The sequence below is a fragment of the Somniosus microcephalus genome, chromosome 8 (genome assembly GCF_052327205.1).
Source record: "Somniosus microcephalus isolate GS21.2 chromosome 8, FLI_Smic_1.0, whole genome shotgun sequence".
Lineage (NCBI taxonomy): Eukaryota > Metazoa > Chordata > Chondrichthyes > Squaliformes > Somniosidae > Somniosus > Somniosus microcephalus.
The window spans coordinates 199,864,556-199,892,451 of NC_140994.1; the positions used below are offsets into that span (position 1 = coordinate 199,864,556).

The window sequence follows — 27,896 nt, forward strand, 5'->3', positions numbered from 1 at the left end:
TCTCTCTCTCTCCTTCCCCCCCTCTCTCTCCCGAAGCGGGAGCTCAGCTGAGGTAAGTCGCGGCCCGAGAGCCCGGCTGGGCCTGAAGCGCTAGGCCGCGCACGGCCACCGCGGCCGGGCTCAATTTTCCAAGCCCTTCCCCGGGTAGCAAATTATCAGAACGGCACTTATCATCTGGGATTGAAGACCTTGCCTCCCTCTGAGATCTGGGGCCTTTATAAGACCCAGTCCGGAACCCATCCTGAACACACAATTGCAAGAGATAGATTGTTAGGCAGGGGAGGGAGGGAGAGAGAGAGGGGGAGACAAGGGGAGGGAGAGAGACAGAGAGGGGGAGGGAGGGAGAGAGGAAAGGAGGGGGAGGGAGGGAGAGAGAGGGGGAGGGAGGGAGAGGAGAGGGGGAGGGAGGGAGAGAAGAGTGACCAGGCGAGACATACCCAAAACTGTAAAACCTGCAGTATATGGCTACTGGCGATCCCCATTAAAAAACGAGGTTAAACAACCACCTCCTGGGTGCTTAGGAAGACTTCTTCAATCCCAACAGTCTTATAAACAGTTTTACAAAAAAGCCTCGGCAACGCCGGGCACCCCAGCTAGTATATAATATGTCTATATGTGTATAATATATATTGTAGGAACTGGGGTTCCTAGCCGAAGAATTGAGATCGACTCAGAAAATCAAAAACAATAAAATTTAATGGACAAACGAAGCTGTACAGGAAACTGTAGGATACAATGCAAATAGGTCTGGTCTGCTTGAAAGCCTCTCTGGAAACTGCTAGCAGGTTCCGAGCTCAACTGCTAGCAGGTTCCGAGCTCTACTGCTAGAAGGTTCCGAGCTCTGACGTCATCACGTTCTTCCTGCCGTTGCGAGATCACATGACGGACGGCATGACGTCATCACACGGAGTACAGTTAACAGATACATTAAAGGTGCAGCCCCCAGCTGTACTACATTGCTGTAAAAGGAATTATATACAATTGTCCGTAATCCTCTGTTGGTTCCGCCACATAACATGTCTATATATAATGTATATATAATGTATATATGATATATGTGTATGTATAACATATCTATATATAATGTTTATATAATATAGGTCTATATACATAAAAAACGTGTGTATATATAATGTGTGTGGCCTGGATTTTACATTGAGAGTAATGGTAAGGCTAACAGTACTCACTGTTACTGTATTATGGAGTAAATCGGACAGCAACTCCTGGATTACGTACATGCACAGTTAAACACGGCAATCCAGAAGTTACGGTCTGAGTTGCCCTGCTTCTCCAAAGGCTGTGCTATAACAGTGCCTCGCCGATAGACTCGGCATTGAAATTCATGTAAGGGCGTGAAGTTGCTGTAATTAACCACTAGTTACCCACTAAACATGGCAGAAAAAGTTAGAGCTGGTGTATTCAAGTGTAACTAATTTTTTAATGACGTGTTAATTACTGTCTTAATTACTGCCAAGCAACCAGTCTGGCAGTGAAATTTAATTTTACAAGGGTGGAGCCTCATTACTTCAGAATTGAATTAGTGTTGGAGATTTTTAAAAATAAACATAAGAACATAAGAAATAGGAGCAGGAGTAGGCCATTCGGCCCCTCGAGCCTGTTCCGCCATTCAATAAGATCATGGCTGATCTGACCTTGGCCTCAACTCCACTTTCCTGCCCACTCCCCATAACCCTTGATTCTCCTGTTTTTCAAAAACCTGTCTATATCCGCCTTGAATATATTCAATGACTCAGCCTCCACAGTTGTCTGGGGTAGAGAATTCCAAAGATTCACGACCCTCTAAGAGAAGAAATTCCTCCTCATCTTCATTTTAAATGGGTGATCCCTGATTCTGAAACTATGCCCCAGTTCTAGATTCCCCCATGAGGGGAAACATCCTCTACCTGCATCTACCCTGTCAAGCCCCCTCAGAATCTTATGTTTCAATAAGATCACCTCTCATTCTTCTAAACTCCAATGAGTATAGGACCAGCCTGCTCAACCTTTCCTCATAAGACAACCCCTTTGTTAGATCCGTGTATCTTGATGTTGTGTCCTTCAATAATTAGACAACCAGACTGCAGGGAACGATTCAACAGGTGTTCACTGAATGAGGGTTACTCTAGAACTAACTGTACAGATCACTACTCAGGGTTTATATACAGGTGTGGTCACTGCCGGTACTACAGTATACAGGAGCTGTAAAAAGTAGTTCTCCCCTTAAAGGTACATACCTTACAATTCCTCCCCTTTTAGATTAACAGTACCATAACACTCATTTAACAATTAAATATCAAACTAATTACAATTAACACTTTTAACATGCAACATTAGCTGAAAATAGTCTATTTATAAATTCAGTCTTTGGGGAGGCTTCCTGATCCTTTCTGGATAGCGCCTTTCCCGAGTGTCTTGCTCTTGGTGCGGAGGCGATTCTGGCCCCCTATCGTCGGTTGGTTCATCCGCTTCCGATGCTACTGTTTCTGGGGTAGATGCTACCTGTACGTCGGGTTCATCACCAGGTACGTATGGGCGAGACATGGGGTTGACTCGTTCCTGTGACTCTAGGATCTGGTCAGCATGGCGTCTCACAATGTTCTCCCCAACATCCACTGTGTACATTAGTGGCCCCTGCCGTGTGCATATCGTTCCTGGTTGCCATTTCTCTGTTCGGTAGTCGCGGGCCAAGACTGGTTGCCCTACATTGAAGCTCCTTGTCGGCTTCTCATTGATGTGCTGGAATTGCTTATTCTCAGCATCTCTTCATACGTTTGGTCTGAGCAAATCCAGACGAGATCTCAACCTTCGGTTAAAGAACATCATGGCCGGGGCCTGGTTGGTGACTGCATGTGTCGCATTTCTGTCGGCTAACAGGAAATTGTCCACCTTATGCTGCAGTGGAATGTCGTCATCGCACATGGCCCTTACTGCTTTTTTAAAGGTTTGTACGAACCTCTCAGCCAATCCATTTGTGGCTGGGTGATACGGGGCGGATGTGTAATGCCTTACCCCATTCCTTTTCATAAATCTTCGAAACTCTTCGGACACAAACTGTGGTCCGTTATCAGAGCAAATTTGCTCTAGCAAGCCGTTCCTGGCAAAAATGGTCCGTAGGACTGCAATAGTTTTCTCCGTGGTGGTGGAGGACATTTTGATCACCTCAGGCCATTTCGAGTGCGCATCCACGGCTATTAAAAACATTGAGTCCATGAATGGACCAGCAAAATCAAGATGCACCCGTTGCCATGGAGAGGAGGGCCACTCCCATGGGTGTAGAGGGGCATGTGGTGATGTATTTTGGACCTTCTGGCATCCTGAGCAGCTCTTTGTCAGGTCCTCGATTTGCTGATCGATCCCCGGCCACCACACATAAGCCCTAGCAAGGCTTTTCATTTTCACCCCTCCCAGATGACCTTCGTAAAGCTCATTGAGCACTCTCTCCCTTAACTTGGGTGGAATTACCACTCGGGATCCACACATCAAGGTCCCCTGGCATACTGACAGCTGTTCTCTTCTGGATGAGAATGCTAGCAACAGTGAGTCGCCATGCTCTGGCCATCCCTTCACCATCAAATCATATACCCGAGACAGTGTTGGGTCATTTCGGGTCTCCTTCCCTATACCAGCGTTAGTTACTGGCAAGCGTTCAATTATAGTCGAATGAAATATTTCGACAGGATCCACTGCTGGTGCTTCCTCCGCAGTAGGCAGTGGCAGGCGTGATAGCCCATCAGCGTTTCCATGCTGTTTCGTGCCCTTATACTCGATTTCATATTGGTGCGCCCCTAGAAAAAGGGACCATCTTTGTAGCCGTTGCGCAGTCATCACCGGAATGCCCTTCTTTGGATTAAAGATGGAGACAAGTGGTTGGTGGTCAGTCAGCAAGGTGAACTTCTGCCCGTGCAGACAGTGATTGAACTTTTTCACTCCCCACACTAGGCTGAGGGCCTCCCTGTCAATCTGGGCATAGTTACGCTCGGCTGAGGTTAGTGACCGAGACGCAAAGGCTACTGGCCTCTCCGAGCCGTCTGGGAATTTCTGCGACAGCGCCGCTCCAATGCCATAGGGTGATGCATCACACGCCAACCGAATTGGTAGTGCTGGGTTGAAATGAGCCAACACCTCTTTTGATGTGATCAATGCTTTGCTCTTCTGGAAAGCTCGTTTACATTCGTCACTCCACTTCCATGGTACCCCCGTTTGCAGTAGGGTGTTCAGTGGGTGTAGTACGGTAGACAAATTCGGCAAGAACTTATGGTAGTAGTTCACCAGCCCGAGGAACGACCTCAGTTGTGACACATTTTCCGGTGCTGGAGCCTTGACTACTGCCTCAATCTTTTCAGGGGACTTATATAACCCCTCTTTATCAGTAACGTGGCCACAATACGAGATCTGCTTCTGGAAAAATTCGCATTTGTGGCGATTAGCTCGGAGCCCATATTCCTTCAATCTACTGAGCACCTGTTCCAGGTTGGCGAGGTGATCACTGTCATTTTCGCCCGTGACCAGGATGTCGTCCAAATAACACTGGGTCCCTGGAATCCCTTGCAGGACTTGTTCCATTGCCCTTTGCCAAATAGCCGGAGGTGATGCTACCCCGAACACCAGCCGGTTGTATTGGTAGAGACCTTTATGAGTGTTCATCGTGAGGTACTCTTTCAAGGCTTCTTCTACCTCCATTTGCAGGTACGCCTGTGCCAGATCAATCTTAGTGAAGCGTTTCCCTCCCGATAGCGAGGCGAAAATATCTTCAATCCGCGGAAGCGGATATTGTACAGTGTGAAGGACTGGGTTCACTGTCACCTTAAAGTCCCCACAGATGCGAACATTCTTTGGTTCCCCAGGCGTATTACTCAACGACCTCTTCATTACAGGAACGATGGGTGTAGCCCACTCGCTCCAGTCCACTTTGGATAGTACTCCTGAACGTTCCAAACCTTCCAGCTCTGCTTCGACGGCTGGGCGGATCGCATAAGGTACCGGTCTGGCCTTAAAAAACTTTGGGCTTGCATTTTCCTCTATTTTGATCGTCGCTGTTATGCCTTTTAGTGTTCCGAGTCCCTGCTGGAACACTTCTTGTGCGTCAGTTAGCATTTTTGACAGTCGTCCAGGTGTGACGTCGTCATCCTTTTTGGCATCTACAGTCAGTGCTTGTATGGAATGCCAATCTAGCTGTATCTTCCGGATCCATTCACGTCCTAGTAGTGGTGGTCCTCCATCTGGCAATACATGTAGGTCCATTTTTGGTGTTTCCTTGCCGTTATATATAACGTTCACCCTTATTTTTCCTTTGGGGTAGACTTTTTGCCCCGTGTACGTCTTCAAGACAATCTTTGTATCTCTCAAGGGTATATGTGAGAATAGCCGCTTGTAGTCCCTTCGGTTTATGACTTGGGGCTGATCCTGTGTCCAATTCCATTTTCACTTGGACTCCTGCTATCTTGAGCGTGACCCAGATAGTTTGGTGATCCTCCGTTTTGATCACATTACGTAGTTTCAGACAACCCAGCTCCTTGCTTCCGGAGTCTGTATCACTTTTCTGTTCGTCTGAACTACTCTCCGTCACCTTATGTACCTTCTTGTACTTCTCCTGTGGAGATTTCTTGCTGCTGGTTTTCTTTCCCGACCTGCAGACTCTTGCTATGTGTCCTACTTTTCCACACTGTCTGCACACTTTGTCCTTGAACCAGCAATCCTTATGGTCGTGTGTTGTTCTGCCGCAGCGATAGCACTTCACTGTTCCATATGACATTTCATTTGTGCCATATTCTTGCGGTCTCCGTTGTATCTCTGCCGCACCCCGTGCTGCTGCTTCGTGTGATACGGCAATGCTGAAAGCCTTGTCCAGCGTAAGATCCTTTTCTGATAGAAGCCGTTTCTGGGTTCCTTCACTTTGAAGCCCACACACAAACTTGTCCCTTAAAGTATCTGCTAGTCTCGTTCCAAACTGGCAGTGTTTCGATAGCTTGCGCAGTTCCGTTAAATACTCAGCATTACTTTCATCTTTATGCTGGTTCCTTTTGTGAAACTTAAATCTTTCTGCTATCAGCAGCGGTGTGGGGTTTAAGTGGTCTTGTAGGATTGACACTATGTTTTTAAAATCCTTTTCTACTGGCTTCTCTGGGGTTACTAGGTTTCGTAGTAAGCCATACGTTTTTGCCCCCATTGAATTCAACAGTACCAGCGCTTTCTTGTCATCTGGCACTTCATTCGCCTTGCAGTATACTTCTATGCGTTCGACATATGTCGTCCAATCTTCGACTTCATTGTCGAATGCTGTGATACTGCCACTCTTTGGCATTTTTGGGTGTGGTTAGACTGGCTTAAAATGGCGTCTCCCGCGCTTTCCTTTCTTCCCCGCTGCGGCTTAAAATGGCGTCTCCCGCGGTTTCCTTTCTTCACTGCTGACGCTGCTCGGCCCTTGAACACCAGCTGCACTCTGCGCGTTTTCCTGCGCGCCTCTCTCCCACGTTAATGCTGCTCGGCCCTTGAACACTGGCTGCGCTCTGCTCTCTCTCGCCTCTCTCCCCCGTTGATGCCGCTCGGTCCTGAACACCGGCTGCGCCCTGTGCGCTCTACCCTCTCTCCCCCGTCGATGCTGCTCGGCCTTTTTCTGTGCCGTCGGTCGGCTCTAGCCGCCGCTGTCTGGGAAGGGTCTGCGCAGTACCTGTTGCCAGCCCGTTTCGCTGGACCACCGTGACTGGAAAGCCAAGCCTGGCTCTCGACAGCCTCCCCTGCGATGCTCAAATCTCCGCTGGATGACTGGGGGGTTTCCCGTGGTCGACGCCCGTGTTTCTGGACTCTGCCTTCTTCCACTGTTCTCCAGGAGCGAATCCCTGGGAGGTGATGCAGAGTTGCAGGTAGGTTTGAATCTGCTCGTCGCCAATGTTAGATCCGTGTATCTTGATGTTGTGTCCTTCAATAATTAGACAACCAGACTGCAGGGAACGATTCAACAGGTGTTTACTGAATGAGGGTTACTCTAGAACTAACTTTACAGATCACTACTCAGGGTTTATATACAGGTGTGGTCACTGCCGGTACTACAGTATACAGGAGCTGTAAAAAGTAGTTCTCCCCTTAAAGGTACATACATTACACCCTTCAACTCAGGAATCAACCTAGTGAACCTTCTCTGAACTGCCTCCAATGCGAGTACCTCCTTCCTTAAATAAGGAGACCAAAACTGTACGCAGTACTTCAGGTGTGGTCTCACCAGCGCCCTGTACAGTTGTAGCAAGACTTCCCTACTTTTATACTCCATCCCTCTTGCAATAAAGGCCAATATTCCATTTGCCTTCCTAATTACTTGCTGTACCTGCATGCTAACTTTTTATGTTTCATGTACGAGGACACCCAGATCCCTCTGTACTGCAGCATTCTGTAGTCTCTCTCCATTTAAATAATATATTGCTTTTTTATTCTTCCTACCAAAGTGGGTAACCTCACATTTTCCCACATTATACTCCATCTGCCAAATTTTTGCCCACTCGCTTAACCTATCTATATCCCTTTGCAGACTCTGTGTCCTCCTCACAACTTACTTTCCCACCTATCTTTGTATCGTCAGCAAATTTGGCAACAGTACACTCGGTCCCTTCATCCAAGTCATTAATATAGATTGTAAATAGTTGAGGCCCCAGCACTGATCACTATGGCACCCCACTAGTTACAGTTTGCCAAGCTGAAAATGACCCATTTATTCCAACTCTCTGTTGCTAATATATTACCCCCAACCCCGTGCGCTCTTATCTTGTGCAGTAACCTTTTATGCGGCACCTTGTTGAATGCCTTCTGGAAATCCAAATACACTACATCTACTTGTTCCCCTTTATCCACCCTGCTCGTTACATCCTCAAAGAACTCTGGTAAATTTGTCAAACACGATTTCCCTTTCATAAAACCATGCTGACTGCTTGATTGTATTATGATTTTCTAATTGTCCTGCTATTACTTCCTTAATAATGGATTCCAGCATTTTCCCAATGACAGATATTAGGCTAACTGGCCTATAGTTTCCTGCTTTCTGTCTCCCTCCTTTCTTGAATAGGGGAGTTACATTTGCGGTTTTCCAATCTGCTGTGACCTCGCCAGAATCCAGGGAATTTTGGTAGATTACAACCAACGCATCTACTATCTCTGCAGCCACTTTGTTTTTGTTTTTACTTTTATTTCTGTCTCTTTTATCTCTCTTAACCCCATCTGTCTTTCCCTCTCTATTTCGCTTTCTGTACGTGATTTAAATATAATTTATACTTCTTGGTTTAGACTCTGCGTGTCTCAGTGAGGATACTTTAATCTGATTGGTTGAAGAGACACGTTGTTGCTTGACCTGTTCTCACATGCCACAGATCCCCTGTAGAGGGCACCACGCTGGATCAGACGCCCAATGACAGCAAGTCTCTGCTCAAAAGCCCGCGAAAACTCTGGGCAGCTGTCAACATAATGAACAGCGAGCGTGTTCCTCCGCCGCTGACTGCAAAATCCAGGACAATATATCTATATATAATGTGTATATTTTTATATATATGTATATAAAATGTACATATAGTATATGTATGTATGTCTATATAAAAATACTATATATGTATATATTATATATATTGTATAATATGTATATATAGGTGTGTAGACATACATACATTCATATATATATATATACAGTATATTACATAGGATATACGGCACAGAAACAGGCCATTTGGCCCAACCAGTCCATGCCGGCGTTTATGCCCCACACGAGCCTCCACCCGTCTTTCCTCATCTATATCTATCAGCATAACCCTCTATTCCCTTTTCCCCTCCTATGCTTGTCTCGCCTCCCCTTAAATGCATCCATACTGTTAGCTTCAACCACTCCCTGTGGTAGCGAGTTCCACATTCTCACCACTCTTTGGGTGAAGAAGTTTCTTCTGAATTCCCTATTGGATTTCTTGGTGACGATCGTACATTGATGGCCTCTAGTTATGGTCTTCCACACAAGTGGAAACATTCTCTCTGTATCCACTCTATCAACATTTTTCATAATTTTAAAGACCTCTATAAGATCAACAATTACTCTAACTTTTTAACTGAACGATTTTGATATTCCTCTAAATTCTAAATTGCTTCAATACTGATTGATTTCTCTTGCATGAACACAAGGTGGCATTCTAGGCATTACTAGGTGTCAATTTCTCCTCCAAGATAAACTGTGACAATCTGCAATACAGAATATTACATAAGGAAGACAGGACATAAGCCACACTGCCAATCCAGCTTACTTCATTTAGGCCCATGCTTGTGATGTGCACAGACCAAGTTTGTCTCCTGTCTCAGTACTGTCCATCTGCTCCTGCAGAATCAGAAGTCAATTTATTTTCTTATTGTTCAATTTAGTGCAGTCTCTGCACTAGGTGGCAGTCTGTTCCATAAGCTAACACTAACAAAATAGTTGGTACTAGTCAGGTTTTCTAGCCTTAAAGAATTTCTACATGCCCATGCTGCTGATTGATACCTTTCATGACTAGGAAAGAGATTAAAAAGCAGGACCTCAAAGGTAGTAATCTCCGGATTACTCTCAGTGCCACGCGCTAGTGAGTACAGGAATAGGAGTATAGAACAGATGAATGCGTGGCTGGAGAGATGGTGCAGGAGGGAGGGCTTTAGATTCCTGAGGCATTGGGACCATTTCTGGGGAAGGTGGGACCTGTACAAGCCGGACAGGTTACACCTCAACAGAGCCGGGACCAATATTCTCGCGGGGAGGTTTGCTAGTGCTGTTGGGGAGGGTTCAAAATAGCTTGGCAGGGGGATGGGCACCAGCATATAGGAGCAGAAAAGAGGAATAAGGTGCATAAAAGAGTGAGTGTGTTGGATAGTACTAGAGAAGAAAGTAGTACTAGAGGCGGAAGCAGTACCATATTAGGTAGGAGCAGACCTAAAAAGACTACGAAAAATTCAAAAATGGGTTTAGAATGCATGTACGTAAATGCACAAAGTGTGGTGAATAAGGTTGGTGAGCTACAAGCACAATTAGCCGTGTGGCAATATGATGTGGCAATAATGGAAACGAGGCTTAAAAATGGTGAGGACTGGGCACTCAATATTCAAGGGTACAAGGTGTTCAGAAAAGATAGGAAAGGAAAAATGGGAGGTGGGATGGCAGTGCTGATTAAGGAAGACATTGTAGTGTTGGGAAGGGAGGATGTTCTTGAGGGGACAAGTACAGAATCCATTTGGTTAGAGTTGAGGAGCAAAAAGGGTATGATCACGCTATTGGGGGTATTCTATAGGCCTCCAAACAGTAAGAGGGAGGTAGAGGAGCAAATCTGCAGGGAAATCGCAGAGGTATGCAAGAGCTATAGAGTGGTGATATTGGGGGACTTTAATTACCCAAATGTTGATTGGTATAATGCTAGGGTAAAGGGAAAGGAGGGGGAGGAATTTCTGAAATGTGTTCAGGAGAATTTCCTTGACCAGTATGCTCTTGGCCCAACTAAAAAGGAGGCATTGCTGGATCTGGTGCTGGGGAATGAGGTGGGCCAGGTCGACCAAGTGTCTGTAGGAGAACACTTGGGTACGAGTGATCATCGTATCATAAGATTTAGATTAGCAATGGCGAGGAGCAAGGAACAATCTAGAGTGGAACGTCTAAACTGGAATAGGGTTAACTTCAATGGGATGCAAAAGGATCTAGCCTGAGTAAAATGGAACCAAAGACTGACAGGAAATACTGTAATGGAACAATGGGTGATCTTTAAGGAGGAGATGTTCCAAGTACAGGCTAGGTACATTCATACAAGAGGGAAGGGTAAGGGAACCAAAGCAAGGGCTCCTTGGATGACGAGGGTGATAGAGAAGATGATGAAACAAAAAAAGAGGATGTATAATGAATGTCCAGTGAATTCTTCAAGGGAGAACCAGACCAAATACAATAAGTTGAAAGGAAAAGTGAAGATGAAAATAAGATTGGCAATGAGAGAATATGAGAGTAGAATGGCGGTTAACATAAAAGGGAACCCAAAAATCTTCTACTGGCATATAAACAGTAAGCAGGTAGTAAGAGGCAGGGTGGGGCCTATTAGGGAGAAAGAAGGTGATATATGCTTAGAAGCGCAGGGCAAGGCTAGAATACTCAATGAGTACTTTGTATCGGTGTTTACTAAGGAGGTGGATGCTGACAAAATATAAGTAGAAGTGGAAAAGATAGAAGCAATGGAAGGGGTGAAAATTGATAGACAGGATGTACTAGAAAGGCTGGGTATGCTTAGAGTGGATAAGTCGTCTGGTCCAGATGGCTTGCATCCCAGGTTCCTAAGGGAATTGGGGGAGGCGATAGCGGAAGGGCTTGCCATAATTTTCCAATCTTCCCTAGATGCGGGTGAGGTGCCTGAGGATTGGAAAGTGACAAATGTGACACCATTGTTCAAGAAAGGGTGTAAGGACAATCCTAGTAATACAGGTCGGTCAGTTTAACATCAGTCGTGGGTAGTTTTAGAAACAATAATCAAGGAAAAAATTAACGGGCACTTGGAGAGGTTTAAGCTAATTAAGGAGAGCCAACACGGATTTGTAAAAGGCAGATCATGTTTGACGAATCTAATTGAATTTTTTGATGAAGTAACAGAGAAGATTGATGAAGGAAATGCAATGGATGTTGTCTACATGGATTTTTGGAAGGTGTTTGACAAAGTACCACATATAAAGCTGGTTAACAAAATTGAGGCTCATGGAATAGGTGGGTCAGTGGCAGCTTGGATAAGGGATTGCCTTAAGGACAGAAAATAGTGAGTTGTGGTAAATGGCTGTTTTTCAGACTGGAGGATGGTAGACAGTGGTGTTTCCCAAGGGTCAGTGCTGGGGCCACTGCTTTTTTTATATATATATAAATGACCTGGATATTGGAATACAGTATAGAATTGCTAAATTTGCAGATGACACCAAACTTTGGGGTGTGGCAAACAGTGATGATGATACTAATCGACTGCAACAGGACATAGAAAGGCCAGCAGAATGGGCAGACAAGTAGCAGTTAGAATTTAATGCAGAGAAGTGTGAGGTGATGCATTTTGGCAGAAGGAACAGAGAGAGGCAAATACACTTAATGGCACAGTTTTAAAGAGTGTGCAGGGACAGAGGGACCTGGGAGTTAATGTGCATAGGTCCCTGAAGGTGGCGGGACATATTGAGAGAGTGGTTAGCAAAGTATATGGGATCTTGGGCTTCATAAATAGAGGTATTGAGTACAAAAGTAGAGAAGTTATGCTGAACCTTTATAAAGCACTGGTTAGGCCACAACTGGAGTATTGCGCCCAGTTCTGGTTACCACACTTTAGGAAGGATGTGAAGGCACTTGAGAGGGTGCAGAGGAGATTTACCAGAATGGTTCCGGTGATGGGGGATCTTAGCTACAAGGACAGGTTGGAGAAGCTGGATTTGTTTTCATTAGAGCAAAGGAGGTTGCGGGGTGATTTGATAGAGGTGTACAAGATTATGGCAGGTTTGGATAAGCTAGACGGGGAAAGGCTGTTCCCACTAGTTGCTGGTACAAGGACAAGGGGACACTAATTTAAGGTTTTGGGCAAGAGATACAGGGGGGGATGTGAGGAAAAACTTTTTTACGCAGTGAGTGGTGAGGACCTGGAACTCACTGCCAGTGGAAGTGGTGGAAGCGGACACAGTCAATGTTTTCAAGGGGAGACTAGATAGGCACGAGGAAAGTAAACTTGCAGGGCTACGAGGATAGAGCGGGGGAATGGGACTGACTGGATTGCTCTATAGAGAGCCGGCATGGACTCGATGGGCCGAATAGCCTCTTCTGTGCCGTTATGACTCTATGACTCACCCATTAGCAACCTGGGATGCAAGCCATCTGGACCAGGCGACTTATGCACTCTAAGCATACCCCATCTTTCTAGTACATCTTGTCGATCAATTTTCACCCCTTCCATTGCTTCTACCTTTTCCACTTCTACCGATATTTTGTCACCATCCACCTCCTTAGTAACCACCGATACAAAGTACACATTGAGTATTCTAGCCTTGCCCTGCGCCTCTAAGCATATATCACCTTCTTTGTCCGTAATAGGCCCCACCCCACCTCTTACTACCCGCTTTCTGTTTACATGCTGGTAGAAGATTTTTGGGTTCCCTTTTATGTTAACTGCCATTCTACACTCATATACACTTCCCCTCTCAACTTATTGTATTGGTCTGGTTCTCCCTTGAAGAATTCACCTGACATTCATCATACACCCTCTTTTTTTGTTTCATCATCTTCTCAATCTCCCTCGTCATCCAAGGAGCCTTTGCTTTGGTTCCCTTACCCTTTCCTCTTGTTGGAATGTACCTAGCCTGTACTTGGAACATCTCCTCCTTAAATATCACCCATTGTTCCATTACAGTTTTTCCTGTCAGTCTTTGATTCCATTTTGCCCTGGCTAGATCCTTTTGCATCCCATTGAAGTTAGGCCTAATCCAATTTAGAAGTTCCACTTCCAGATTGTTCCTTGCTCCTCTCCATTGCTAGTCTAAATCTTATGATATGATGATCACTCGTACGCAAGTGTTCTCGGTCGACCTGGCCCACCTCATTCCCCAGCAACAGATCCAGCAATGCCTCCTTCCTATTTGGGCCAAAAACATACTGGTCAAGGAAATTCTCCTGAACACATTTCAGAAATTCCTCCCCATCCTTACCCTTTACCTTAGCATTATCCCAATCGATATTTGGGTAATTAAAGTCCCCCAATATCACCACTCTAGCTCTTGCATGTCTCTGCGATTTCCCTGCAGATTTGCTCCTCTACCTCCCTCACACTATTTGGAGGCCTGTAGAATACCCTCAATAGCGTGATCCTTTTTGCTCCTCAACTCTAACCAAATGGATTCTGTACTTGTCCCCTCAAGAACATCCTCCCTTTCGAACACTACAATGTCTTCCTTAATCAGCACTGCCATCCCACCTCCCTTTTTTCCTTCCCTATCTTTTCTGAACACCTTGTACCCTTGAATGTTAAGTGCCCAGTCGTCACCGTTTTTAAGCCACGTTTCCGTTATTGCCACAACATCATATTGCCACACGGCTAATTGTACTTGTAGCTCACCAACCTTTTTTACCACACTTTGTGCGTTTCCGTACATGCATTCTAAACCCATTTTTGAATTTTTCATAGTCTTTCTTAGTCTGCTCCTATCTAATTTGGTACTACTTCTGCCTCCAGCACTAGTTTACCCTCCAGTACTATCCAACACACTCACTCTTCCATGCACCTGATTCCTCCCCTCCATTCCACATGCTGGTGCCCATCCCCCTGCCAAGCTAGTTTAAACCCTCCCCAACAGCACTAGCCAGCCTCCCCGTGAGAACATTGGTCCCGGCTCTGTTGAGGTGCAACCCATCTGGCCTGTACAGGTCCCTCCTTCCCCAGAAATGGTCCCAATGCCTCAGGAATCTAAAGCCCTCCCTCCTGCACCATCTCTCCAGCCACGCATTCATCTGTTCTATCCTCCTATTCCTGTACTCTCTAGCATGTGGTACCGGTAGTAATCCGGAGATTACTACCTTTGAGAAAGAAGAATCCTTTTTGAAATAGTTCAATGATATTGTTACTTGCTTAACACTCAAAAGGTCCGATCAGCATGAAACAAATGATTATTTGCAGAGGATGGAATGAGAACAACATTATATTTAAAAATATTGGTGGATTTTTACTTTACACGCTATGCCAGAACACTACGGTTAAGTTTTATATTCTTCTGTTTGAGTTCTTTTGAAGTTTCCATTTCAGTTATTGAAGCAAGCTGTTACACAAACATCTCTCTCTTCATCTCAATTGCATTGCTGACAATGCCTACCAGATTTGTAAATATGAGAGTACAGGAATCTCGGAAGGCCTGTCTCCCATCTCATTGACCTTGCACAAACACAGATAAGCCATCTCGTCCATTGACCTATACATGTTGTTTCCTTCCTGCTCTTCCCCCTTACACTAATTTAATCCTATAGGAGTCATTGCTCTCAACCTGCATTCTACAATATTTACCAAGTGTCGAATTACTGTATTACTAATATTTTACTGTATATTATGTTTCTTATTTTCTTACATTTTAAAATAATTCTTAAAGGTAAGCAGACTAAAGTACTTAAATAGGTATCTTGATTCAAGTCCAGGTAAAAGTTCGTTTGAGCTGGAAAAGCTACTGTGGTGTAAGCAGAAAATAAGTGAGAAGTTCAAACATTAGTAAGCTTGTTTTTTGAAACATCAGTGGCCAGCGCAATATTCTTTTCAGTGAAAAGTGGCCTGCACTGAAGGCAGTGGGCCAGTAAAAGGACAGTTCTACAGATGTGTGCTGTGTCCACATTCCCAGCTAAAGGATGCCGAGAGAGAGAGGCAGAAGCAGTAAAGCAATGGAGGAGTGAAGGGAGGGGAGGATGCACAGAATCGGAGGAGCAGAGAGTGCTGAGATGGTTGTAGGACCGATGCTGATGAGAATTTCAGCAGCAGAGAGACTGAGGTTTAGGCAGGGGCAAGCAGTGTTATAGAGGTGGCTCCACAGCATCTTTGAGATGAAGATGATTTGGGGTCAGAAGCCCAGCTCAGGATTGAATAGGACACCGAGGTTGAAACAATTTCTGCGGAGGGGGATTGAATCGATGGGAGGGGTTCGAAGTATTTGGCGGGAGTCGAAAATGATGGTTTCAGTCTTCCCAATGTTTAATTGGAGGAAATTGCGTCTCATCCAAAACTGAGTGTCGGACAGTACAGAGGCAGTGGAGGAATCGATACAGATGGTAAAAAGGTAGAGCTGGGTGTCGTCAGCGTGCATGTGGATGCTGACCCCCATGGGGGAATTTTAACCCCAAAAAAGGGTGGGTTGGAGTCGGGGTCAGGTGGGAGGTTAAAATGTTAAAAATCTGAATCGCAACCCCAACCCGCTTCCAATCCGCCTACTTCCAGTTTTAACGGAGGCGAGTGGCCAACCCGCTTGCAGGAGGCGGGATGGCACTTTAAATACTTTAATGAGGCTGCGAGCCTCATCTGAAGCTCCATTTTAAATTTAACTGTGAGCAGCTGGGTTTCCCAGGACTCTGGGAACCCACCAGCTAAAGGAAGGCGAGGATTGCTGGACCCAGGAGGTAAGTGCATTTCCCCCCCGCCGGCCTCCAATCTCCCCCCCTCGATCTCCGATCTCTCCCCATTCGACCTCCGATCTCCCCCCATGGCCTCCGAGCTCCCACCCGCCCCCCTCCCCGCACCCCCCCGAGGCTGCCACCTCCCCATAACATTCAACGGCATTACCATCACCGAAACCCCACCATCAACACCCTGGGAGGTCAGCATTGACCACAAACTTAACTGGGCCAGCCACATAATTACTGTGGCTACAAGAGCAGGTCAGAGGCTGGGTATTCTGTGCTGAGTGACTCACGTCCTGACTCCCCAAAGTCTTTCCACCATCTACAAGGCACAAGTCAGACGTGTGCTGGAATGCTGTCCACTTGCCTGGATGAGTGCAGCTCCAACAGCACTCAAGAAGCTCGACACAATCCAGGACAAAGCAATCCGCTTGATTGGCACCCCATCCACCGCCTTAAACATTCACTCCCTCCACCACCAGCGCAGTGTGTACCATCTCGGTAGCACCCTACTGACCGAGCTGGCCAAGTCCTGAAGGACAGAGCTGCCAGTCTGAGCCTGCGACAGGTGGTGAGAGAACCAACACAGGGAAAAACATACTTGACCTCGTTCTCACCAATCTACTTGCCGCAGATGCATCTGTCCATGACAGTATTGGTAGCAGTGACCACTGAACAGTCATTGTAGAGACGAAGTCCTGTCTTCACACTGAGGACACCCTCCATTGTGTTGTGAGGCTCTATCACCATGCTAAATGGGATAGATTCAGAACAGATCTAGCAGCTCAAAACTAGGCATTCATGAGGCGCTGTGGGCCATCAGCAGCAGCAGAATTGTATTCCATCACAATCTGTAACCTCATGGCCTGGCATATCCCTCTACCATTACCATTAAGCCAGGGGACCAACCCTGGTTCAATAAGGAGTGTAGAAAAGCATGGCTGGCGCAGCACCAGGCATACATAAAAATGAGGTGCCAATCTGAGGAAGCTGCAACACAGGACTACATGCATGCTAAAAAGCGGAAGCAGCATGCTATAGATGGGGCTAAGTGCTCCTGCAATCAACGGATCAGATCAAAGCTCTGCAGTCCTGCCACATCGAGTCGTGAATGGTGGTGGACCATTAATCAACTAACAGGAGGAGGAGGCTCCATGAATATCCCCATCCTCAATGATGGTGGAGCCCAGCACGTGAGTGCAAAAGACAAGGCTGAAGCGTTTGCAACCATCTTCAGCCAGAAGTGCCAAGTGGATGATCCATATCGGCCTCCTCCTGAGGTCCCCACCATCACAGAAGCCAGTTTTCAGACAATTTGATTCACTCCACGTGATATCAAGAAACGGCTGAGCGCACTGGATACAGCAAAGGCTATGGGTCCCGACAACATCCTGGCTGGCGTGCTGAAGACTTGTGCTCCAGAACTGGCCGTGCCTCTAGCCAAGCTGTTCCAGTACAGCTACAACACTGGCATCCATCCGACAATGTGGAAAACTGCCCAGGTATGTCCTGTTCACAAAAAGCAGGACAAATCCAATCCGGCCGATTACCACCCCATCAGTCTACTCTCAATCATCAGCAAAGTGATGGAAGGTGTCATTGACAGTGCTATCAAGCGGCACTTACTCATCAATAACCTGATCACTGATGCTCAGTTTGGGTTCTGCCAAGACCACTCGGCTCCCGACCTCGTTACAGCCTTGGTCCAACATGGACAAAGGAGCTGGATTCCAGAGGTGAGGTGAGAGTGACTGCCCTTGACGTCAAGACAGCATTTGACCGAGTGTGGCATCAAGGAGTCCTAGTAAAACTGAAGTCAATGGGAATCGAGGGGGAAAACTCTCCACTGGCTGGAGTCATATCTAGCACAAAGGAAGATGGTTGTGGTGGTTGAACGTCAATCATCACAGCCCCAGGACATCGCAGCAGGAGTTCCTCGGGGCAGTGTCCTAGGCCCAACCAACTTCAGCTGCTTCATCAATGACCTTCCCTCCAACATAAGGTCAGAAATGGGGATGTTCGCTGATGACTGCACAGTGTTCAGTGCCATTCACAACTCCTCAGATAATGAAGCAGTCCATTCCCGCATGCAACAAGACCTGGACGACGTTCAGGCTGGGGCTGATAAGTGGCAGGTAACATTCGTGCCACTTGCCTGGATGAATGCAGCTCCAACAACACTCAAGAAGCTCGACACCATCCAGGACAAAGCAGCCCCCTTGATTGGCACCCCATCCACCACCTTAAACCTTCCCTCCCTCCATCACCGGCGTACCGTGGCTGCAGTGTGCACCATCTACAAGATGCACTGCAGCAACTTGCCAAGGCTTCTTTGGCAGCACCTCCCAAACCTGCGACCTCTTCCATCTAAAAGGACAAGGGCAGCAGGCGCATGGGAACACCACCACCTCCAAGTTCCCCTCCAAGTCACATACCATCCTGACTTAGAAGTATATCGCCAATCCTTCATCGTTGCTGGGTCAAAGTCCTGGAACTCCCTAACAGCACTGTGGGAGTACCTTCACCACATGCACTGCAGCGGTTCAAGAAGGTGGCTCACCACCACCTTGTCAAGGGCATTTAGGGATGGACAATAAATGCTGGCCTTGCCAGCGACGCCCACATCCCATAAACGAATAAAAAGAAAATCTACAAGATGCACTGCAGCAACTCGCCAAGGCTTCTTCAACAGCACATCCCAAAGCCGTGACCTCTACCACCTAAAAGGACAAGGGCAGCAGGTGCATGGGAACACCACCACCTGCAACTTCCCCTCCAAGTCACACACCATCCTGATTTGGAAATATATCGCTGGTCCTTCATCAAAATCATGGAACTCCCTCCCTAACAGCACTATGGGAGTACCTTCACCTCATGACCTGCGGTGGTTCAAGAAGGCGGCTCACCAGCACCTTCTCAAGGGCATTTAGGGCTGGGCAATAAATGCTGGCCTTGCCAGCGACGGCCCCATCCCATGAATGAATTAAAAAAAAACACCCCCTCTGCCTCCGATCCCCACCCCCTTGGCCTTCAATTCGCCTTTCGGAACGATCTCTGACCCACCCCTCGATCTCCGAACCCCCATCTGGCTTTCCGCCTCCCCGCCCAATCCTGACATTCCGCCCCCCCCGCCGCGACAATCCTGGCCCGGACCCCCTATAAGAACATAAGAAATAGGAGCAGGAATAGGCCACTTGGCCCCTCAAGCCTGCTCCGCCATTCAATAAGATCATGGCTGAACTTGGGCTCAAAGCCACTTCCCTGCCCGCTCCCCATAACCCTTCACTCCCTTATCTTGCAAAAACCTGTCTATCTCCACCTTAAACGTATTTAATGACCCAGCCTCCTCAGCTCTCTGGGGCAGAGAATTCCATAGATTTACGACCCTCTGAGAGAAGAAATTCCTCCTCATCTCAATTCTAAAAGGACGACCCTTTATTCTGAAACTATGCACCTGAGTTCTAGATTTCCCCATAAGGGGAAACATCCTCTCTGCCTCTACCTTTTCATAAGAACATAAGAAATAGGAGCAGGAGTAGGCCAATCGGCCCCTCGAGCCTGCTCTGCCATTCAATAAGATCATGGCTGATCTGATCCTAACCGCCAATCTACTATCACAGAACCATCTCCTGAATCTAACAGAATTAGACACACGAAATAGGAGCAGGATCAGGCTACACGGCCCCTGAGCCCGCTCCGCTACCCAGTGCCATGACCGATCCGAATCTAGACTCATGTCCAAATTCCTGCCTGCTCCCCGTAACCCTTAATTCCCTTTACTTCTAGGAAACTGTCTATTTCTGTTTTAAACTTATGTAATGATGTAGCTTCTACAGCTTTTTGGGGCAGCATATTCCATGGACCTACCACCCTCTGAGTGAAGTAGTTCCTCCTCATCTCAGTTTTGAAAAAGCAGCCCCTTATTCTAAGACTATGCCCCCTAGTTCTAGTTTCACCCATCATCGGGAACATCCTCCCCGCATCCACCCGATCCAACCCCTTCACAATCTTATATGTTTCAATAAGATCGCCTCTCATTCTTCTGAACTCCAATGAGTAGAGTCCCAATCTACTCAACCTCTCCTCATATGTCCATCCCCTCATCCCCAGGATTAACCGAGTGAACCTTCTTTGTACTGACTCGAGAGCAAGTATATCTTTTCTTAAGTATGGACACCAAAACTGTATGCAGTATTCCAGGTGCGGTCTCACCAATACCTGTACAACTGAAGCAATACCTCCCTATTTTTATATTCTATCCCCCTAGCAATGAAAGCCAACATTCCATTGGCATTCTTAATCACTTGCTGCACCTGCATACTAACCTTTTGAGTTTCGTGCACCAGGACCCCCAGATCCCTTTGTACTTCAGTACTTTCCAGTTTCTTGCCATTAAGATAATAACTTGCTCTACGATTTTTCCTGCCAAAGTGCATAACCTCACACTTTCCAGTATTGTATTCCATCTGCCAAATCTCTGCCCACTTACTTAGCCTGTCTATGTCCCCTTGCAGGTTTTTTATGTCCTCACTCACTACTTTCCCTCCCATCTTAGTATCATCTGCAAACTTTGATATGTTACACTCGGTCCCCTCCTCCAAATCGTTAATATAGATTGTAAAGAGTTGGGGACCCAGCACTGACCCCTGCGGAACACCACTAGTTACTGATTGCCAGTCTGAGAATGAACCATTTATCCCAACTCTCTGCCTTCTGTTAGATAGCCAATCCTCAGGAGAGTGAGACAACTTTTAAAGCAAAGACACATACTCCATCAAGAAACTATCTAATTAATGAAACAATCAGAATAGAGTTAAACACACTGGTACCTGTTAAAGGGATTGAAATTGAAGTTGAAGCGGAGAGTTACATGGAATCTGGATTGGGACAATTGAGGCTAGGGAGAAATAATATTTAGCAAGAATTATCCACAAGATGGATACAAGTAAAAGAGATATGGAGAATCTTTTAAGTCCATGACTTGTTGATTAGATGTTAAACTGTAGCGTCGCTTGAACTGATTGTAAGACTGAATTCAACTGTGACTGTAATAATTGTGTTTTGTGGGTAACAGAGCATGGGAAAAGCCAGTACGAATCCAGTATGAGGTGGTTTTGGTGGTGCCTCCTGTGTCACTACTACCGCAACTACCATGCTTTACTGGTCTAACAGGACCTGTCCCATCAACCAACACATTTTACTCAATGTTAAAACCTATGCTCATGTGAAACCGACAGTAAATGAGATACTTAAGTATGAGCTGCACGATTATGTGGCACAATTGGGTACGACATTCCCCTGTTGTCTGAGGGTTTCAGTGAGCTTGTGATGTGACTGAACTCCTCCCTAAAGCATTTTTATGTTTTGGAGCAAGACAACTCGAGAATAGGTATTGAAATTGACAGCATAGGGGACGATTCACATTGGTGGGATATTGGGCTTAATATATCAGCACACTCTTAGGTTCGTATTATTTCACACACTCTGGTAATTCTCCAACTTGTGGGGAAAATGCTAGAGTCTATTATAAAAGATGTAATAGCAGAGCACTTGGAAAGCAGTGACAGAATCGGACAAAGTCAACATGGATTTACAAAAGGTAAATCATGCTTGACTAATCTACTGGAATTTTTTGAGGATGTAACTAGTAAAATAAATAAGGGAGAACCAGTGGATGTGGTGTATTTGGACTTTCAGAAGGCTTTCGATAAGGTCCCACATAAGAGATTAGCATGCAAAATTAAGGTACATGGGATTGGGGGCAAGGTATTGACTTGGATAGAGAACTGGTTGGCGGACAGAAAGCAAAGAGTTGGAATAAACGGGTCGTTTTTCAAGTGGCAGGCAGTGACTAGTGGGGTACCGCAAGGATCGGTCCTAGGACCCCAGCTGTTCACAATATATATTAATGATCTGGACGAGAGAATTGGATGTAATATCTCCAAATTTGCAGATGACACAAAGCTGGGTGGGAGGGTAAGCTGTGAGGAGGATGTTGTGAAACTCCAGTACGATTTGGACAGGTTGGGTGATTGGACAGAAAAATGGCAAATGCACTATAATGTGGATAAATGTGAGGTTATCCACTTTGGTGGCAAAAACAGGAAGGCAGATTATTATTTGAATGGCAATAGATTGGGAGAAGGGGAAGTGCAAAGAGACCTGGGTGTTCTTGTGCACCAGTCGCTGAAGGTAAGCATGCAGGTGCAGCAGGCAGTTAAGAAGGCAAATGGTATGTTGGCCTTCGTAGCAAGAGGGTTTGAGTACAGGAACAAGGATGTCTTGCTACAGTTGTACAGGGCCTTGGTGAGACCACATCTTGAGTATTGTGTGCAGTTTTGCTCGCCTTACCTGAGGAAGGACGTTCTTGCCATGGAAGGAGTGCAGCGAAGATTCACCAGTCTGATACCTGGGATGGCAGGAATGACGTATGAGGAGAGATTGTGTCGATTGGGCTTATACTCACTGGAGTTTAGAAGATTGAGAGGGGATCTCATCGAAACCTATAAAACTCTGTCAGACCTGGACAGACTAGATGCAGGAAGGATGTTTCTGATGGCCGGGGAGTCCAGAACCAGGGGTCATAGTCTAAGGATAAGGGGTAAGCCATTTAGGACTGAAATGAGGAGGAATTTCTTCACCCAGAGCGTGGTGAACCTGTGGAATTCTCTGCCACAGAGGGTGGTTGAGGCCAGTTCATTAAATATATTCAAGAAAGAGTTGGATATATTTCTTAAGGCTAAAGGGATCAAGGGATATGGGGAGAAGGCAGGGACAGGGTACTGAACTTGGATGATCAGCCATGATCTCATTGAATGGCGGAGCAGGCTCGAAGGGCCGAATGGCCTACTCCTGCTCCTATCTTCTATGTTTCTATGATAGTGTACTTACATAGGCTATACGGCACAGAAACAGGCTATTCGGCCCAACCAGTCCCTGCCGGTGTTTATGCGCCACTCGAGCCTCCTTCCGTCCTTCCTCATCTAAGTCTATCCCTCTATTCCCTTCTCCCTCATATGCTTGTCCAGCCTCCTCTTAAATGCATCTATATTTTCACATCAACCACTCCCTGTGATAGCGAGTTCCACATTCTCACCACTCTTTGGGTAAAGAAGTTTCTTCTGAATTCCCTATTGGATTTCTTGGTGACTATCTTATATTGATGGTCTCTAGTTATGCTCTTCCCCACAAGTGGAAACACTCTCGCTCTATCCACTCTATCAAATCCTTTCATAATTTTATAGACCACTATTAGGTCAACTCTTAGCCTTCCTTTTTCAAGAGAAAAGAAACCCAGCCTGTTCATCCTTTCCTGATTTCCTTGGTGTCATATTTGACCCTGAAATGAGCTTCCGACCACATATCCGCAGCATAACAAAGACCGCCTGCTTCCACCTCCGTAACATCGCCTGTCTCCGACCTTGCCTCAGCTCATCCGCTGCTGAAACCCTCATCCATGCCTTTATTACCTCTAGATTTGACTATTCCAACGCACTCCTGGCTGGCCTCCCACATTCAACCCTACGTAAACTTGAGGTCATCCAAACTCGGCTGCCCGTGTCCTAACTCGTACCAAGTCCCGTTCGCCCATCTCCCCTGTGCTCGCTGACCTACATTGGCTTCCGATTAAGCAATGCCTCGAATTCAAAATTCTCATCCTTGTTTTCAAATCCCTCCATGGCCTCGCCCCTTCCTATCTCTGTAATCTCCTTCAGCCCCACAACCCCCCCGAGGTACCTGCGCTCCTCTAATTCTGCCCTCTTGAGCATCCCTGATTATAATCGCTCAACCATTGGTGGCCGTGCTTCCTGTTGCCTAGGCCCGAAGCTCTGGAATTTCCTGCCTAAATCTCTCCGCCTCGCTTTCCTCCTTTAAGATGCTCCTTAAAACCTACCTCTTTGACCAAGCTTTTGGTCATCGAATTTATCCTCGTGGCTCGGTCTCAATTTTTTTCTCTTAAAATACTCCTGTGCAGCGCCTTGGGACTTTTTGCTACGTTAAAGGCGATATATATAAATACAAGTTGTTGTTGTTGTTGATATGTATACCCTAGCATTTCTGGTATCATCCTTGTAAACCTTCTCTGCACCCTCTCCAGTGCCTCTATATCCTTTTTATAATATGGCGACCAGAACTGTACGCAGTTCTCCAAGTGTGGTCCAACCAAGGATCGATACAGGTTTAGCATAACTTCCCTGCTTTTCAATTCTATCCCTCTAGAAATAAACCCTAGTGCTTGGTTTGCATTTATGTAACCCGTGTAGTAAGACTTTGATGGATAAGCCAATTGTGTACTCATGCCTATGACTAACCAGCACTAACAAATTAATTGAGTACATTGAAAGAAATGATACAAAGCAACGTAGAGGAGACCCCAGGTGGGGTAAGATCAGGAAAAATAGAAGAAACAGAGGATACCCCAGGTGGGGCAGAATTGGAAAGCAGAATTGGAATACAGTGAACTGAACCTGTGTGAAGGGTCGGAGGTTACTCCTCCCCCTTTTGGAAGTCTAAATACACTACGTCCACTGGTTCCCCTTTATCCACCCTATATGTTACTTCCTCAAAGAACTCCAGCAAATTTGTCAAACATGACTTCCCCTTCATAAAACCATGCTGACTTTGTCCTATTAAATTATGATTATCCAAATGTCCTCTTACTGTCTTCTTAATAATGGACTCCCAAATTTTACCTACCACAGATGTTAGGCTAACCGGTCTATAGTTTCCAGCCTTCTGCCTACTGCCCTTTTTAAATAAGGGTGTTACATTCGCAGTTTTCCAGTCTGCCGGGACCTTTGCCGAGTCCAGGGAGTTTTGGAAAATTATTACCAATGCATCCACAATCCCTACCGCCACTTCCCTCAAGACCCTAGGATGTAAGCCATCAGGTCCAGGTGATTTATCCGCCTTGAGTCCCATTATTTTACCGAGTACCACTTCCTTAGTGATTTTGATCGTGTTTAGCTCCTCCCCCCCTATAGCCCCCTGTTTGTCCAGTGTTGGGATATTCTTAGTGTCCTCTACTGTAAAGACTGATACAAAATATTCATTCAGTGTTTTTGCCATCTCCATATTTCCCACCATTAATTTCCCGGTCTCATCCTCTAAGGGACCAACATTTACTTTAGCCACCCTTTTTCTTTTTATATAACTATAAAAACTCTTACTATCTGTTTTTATATTTTTTGCTAATTTACTTTCATAATCTATCTTCCCTTTCTTAATCAATCTTTTTGTTATTTTTTGCTGTCTTTTAAAGTTTTCCCAATCCTCTATCCTCCCACTAGATTTGGCTACCTTATATGCCCTTGTTTTTAGTCGAATACTATCCTTAATTTCTTTACTTAGCCACGGATGGCTGTCTTTTCTTTTACACCCTTTTCTTCTCAGTGGAATATATATTTTTTGGAAGTTGTAAAATAACTCCTTAAATGTACACCACTGATCATGTATCATCTTACCCTTTAATCTATTTTCCCAATCCACTCTTCTCAATTCCGCTCTCATACCTTCATAGTCTCCTTTATTCAAGCTTAGAACGCTTGCTTGAGATCCAACCTTCTCACCCTCTAATTGAATATGGAATTCAACCATGTTATGGTCACTCATTCCAAGGGGATCCTTTACTTGGACATTTTTAATTAAACCAGATCTAAGGTTGCTTGCCCCCTGGTCGGTTCAGTTACATACTGCTCAAGAAACCCATCCCTAATACACTCAATGAACTCATCCTCAAGGCAGCCCTGCCCAATTTGATTTGTCCAATTAATATGATAGTTAAAATCCCCCATAATTATAGATGTTCCCTTATTACAAGCCTCAACTATTTCCTGATTGATACTCCGTCCAACCCCCCTTAGTATCTTATATGTTTCAATAAGATCACCTCTCATTCTTCCAAATTCCAATGAGTATAGGCCCAACCTGCTCAACCTTTCATCATAAGTCAACCCCCTCATCTCTGGAATTAACCTCGTGAACCTTCTCTAAACTGCCTCCAATGCAAGTATATCCTTCCTTAAATAAGGAAACCAAAACTCTACGCAGTACTCAAGGTGTGGTCTCACCTATACCTCGTACAGTTGTAGCAAGACTTCCCTGCTTTTATACTCCAACCCCCTTGCAATAGAGGCCAACATTCAATTTGCCTTTTTGATTACTTGCTGTACCTGCATGCTAACTTTTTGTGTTTCATACACAAGGACCCCCAGGTCCCTCTGAACTGTAGCATTTTGTAATTTCACTCCATTTAAATAATAATTTTATTTTTTATTTTCCCTGCCAAAGTGGATAACCTCGCACTTTCCCACTGTATACTCCATTTGCCAAATGTTTGCCCACTCACTTAGCCTGTCTCTATCTCTTTGCAGATTATTTGAGTCCTCTGCACAACTTGCTTTCCCACCCATCTTTGTATCATCCGCAAACTTGGATACATTATACTCAGTCCGTTCATCCAAGTCATTAATGTAGATTGTGAATAGTTGAGGCCCCAGCACCGATCCCTCTGGCACCCCACCAGTTACCATTTGCCAACTGGAAAATGACCCATTTATCCCGACTCTCTGCTTTCTGTTAGTTAGCCAATTCTCTAGCCAGGCTAATATATTACCCCCAACTCCGTGAGCACTTATCTTATGCAGTAACCTTTTGTGTGGCACCTTTTCAAATGCCTTCTGGAAATCCAAATACACCACATCCACTGGCTCACCTTTGTCCACCCTGCTTGTTACATCCTCAAAGAACTCCAGCAAATTTGTTAAACATGATTTCCTTTTCATAAAACCATGCTGACTCTGCTTGACTGCATTATGATTTTCCAAATGCCCTGCTACTGCTTCCTTAATGAAGGACTCCAGCATTTTCCCAATGACAGATGTTAGGCTAACTGGTCTATAGTTTCCTGCTTTCTGTCTCCCTCCTTTCTTAAGTAAGGGTGTTACATTAGTAGTTTTACAATCCGCTGGGACCTCTCCAGAGTCCAGGGAATTTTGGTATATTGCAACCAATGCATCCACTATCTCTGCAACCACTTTTTTTTAAGACCCTGGGATGCAGGCCATCTGGTCTTTTAGTCCCATTATTTTACCAAGTACTTTTTCCTTAGTGATAGTCATTGTCTTTAGTTCTCCCCTCCCTGTGGCCCCTTGATTATCTATTATTGGGATGTTGTTAGTGTCTTCTACTGTGAAGACAGATACAAAATATTTGTTCAGAGTCTCTGCCGTTTCCCCATTCCCCATTATTAATTCCCCAGTCTCATCCTCTAAGGGACCAATGTTTACTTTAGCTACTCTCTTCCTTTTTATATATCTGTAGAAACTCTTACTATCTTTTAATATTTCTTGCCAGTTTACTCTCATAATTCATCTTCTCTCTTATTTTTTTAGTCATCCTTTGCTGGTTTTTAAAAATTTCCCAATCCTCTGGCCTCCCACCAATCAGATCCAAGATAGCCTGCTCCCTGGTTGGTTGACGATCCCGTCCTTCCTCCTCTCTGCTCCCTAGGCATACCCACCCAACAACCAGCCAGCCTCTCAATCCGGCTGGCTGTGGGCGGGAAACAAATGATAAAAAAATGTAAATCAGGCCCGGCCTAATTTTTCCCGACCGTATTCCAGTCCCTGTTTCCCCGTGTCCCCCCCCACCCCCGCACCACCTGCCTCCAAGATAAAATTCCGGCCCGTGTGTTTGGATGGGTTGCTAAACGGAAGTATATAGATGAGGAAGAGGAGGTGTAAGAATTGAACCATGGGGGGGAAAGCCAGGGGTA

The 27,896-nt window shown here is 45.6% G+C and overlaps 1 protein-coding gene across 1 annotated transcript in view; it reads left to right on the top strand.

Annotated features, from left to right (window-relative positions):
• The window catches only part of LOC147114045 (kelch-like protein 3), a 250,403-nt gene that overhangs the window by 24,789 nt on the left and 197,718 nt on the right, over positions 1 to 27,896 (top strand). The window lies entirely within an intron of this gene.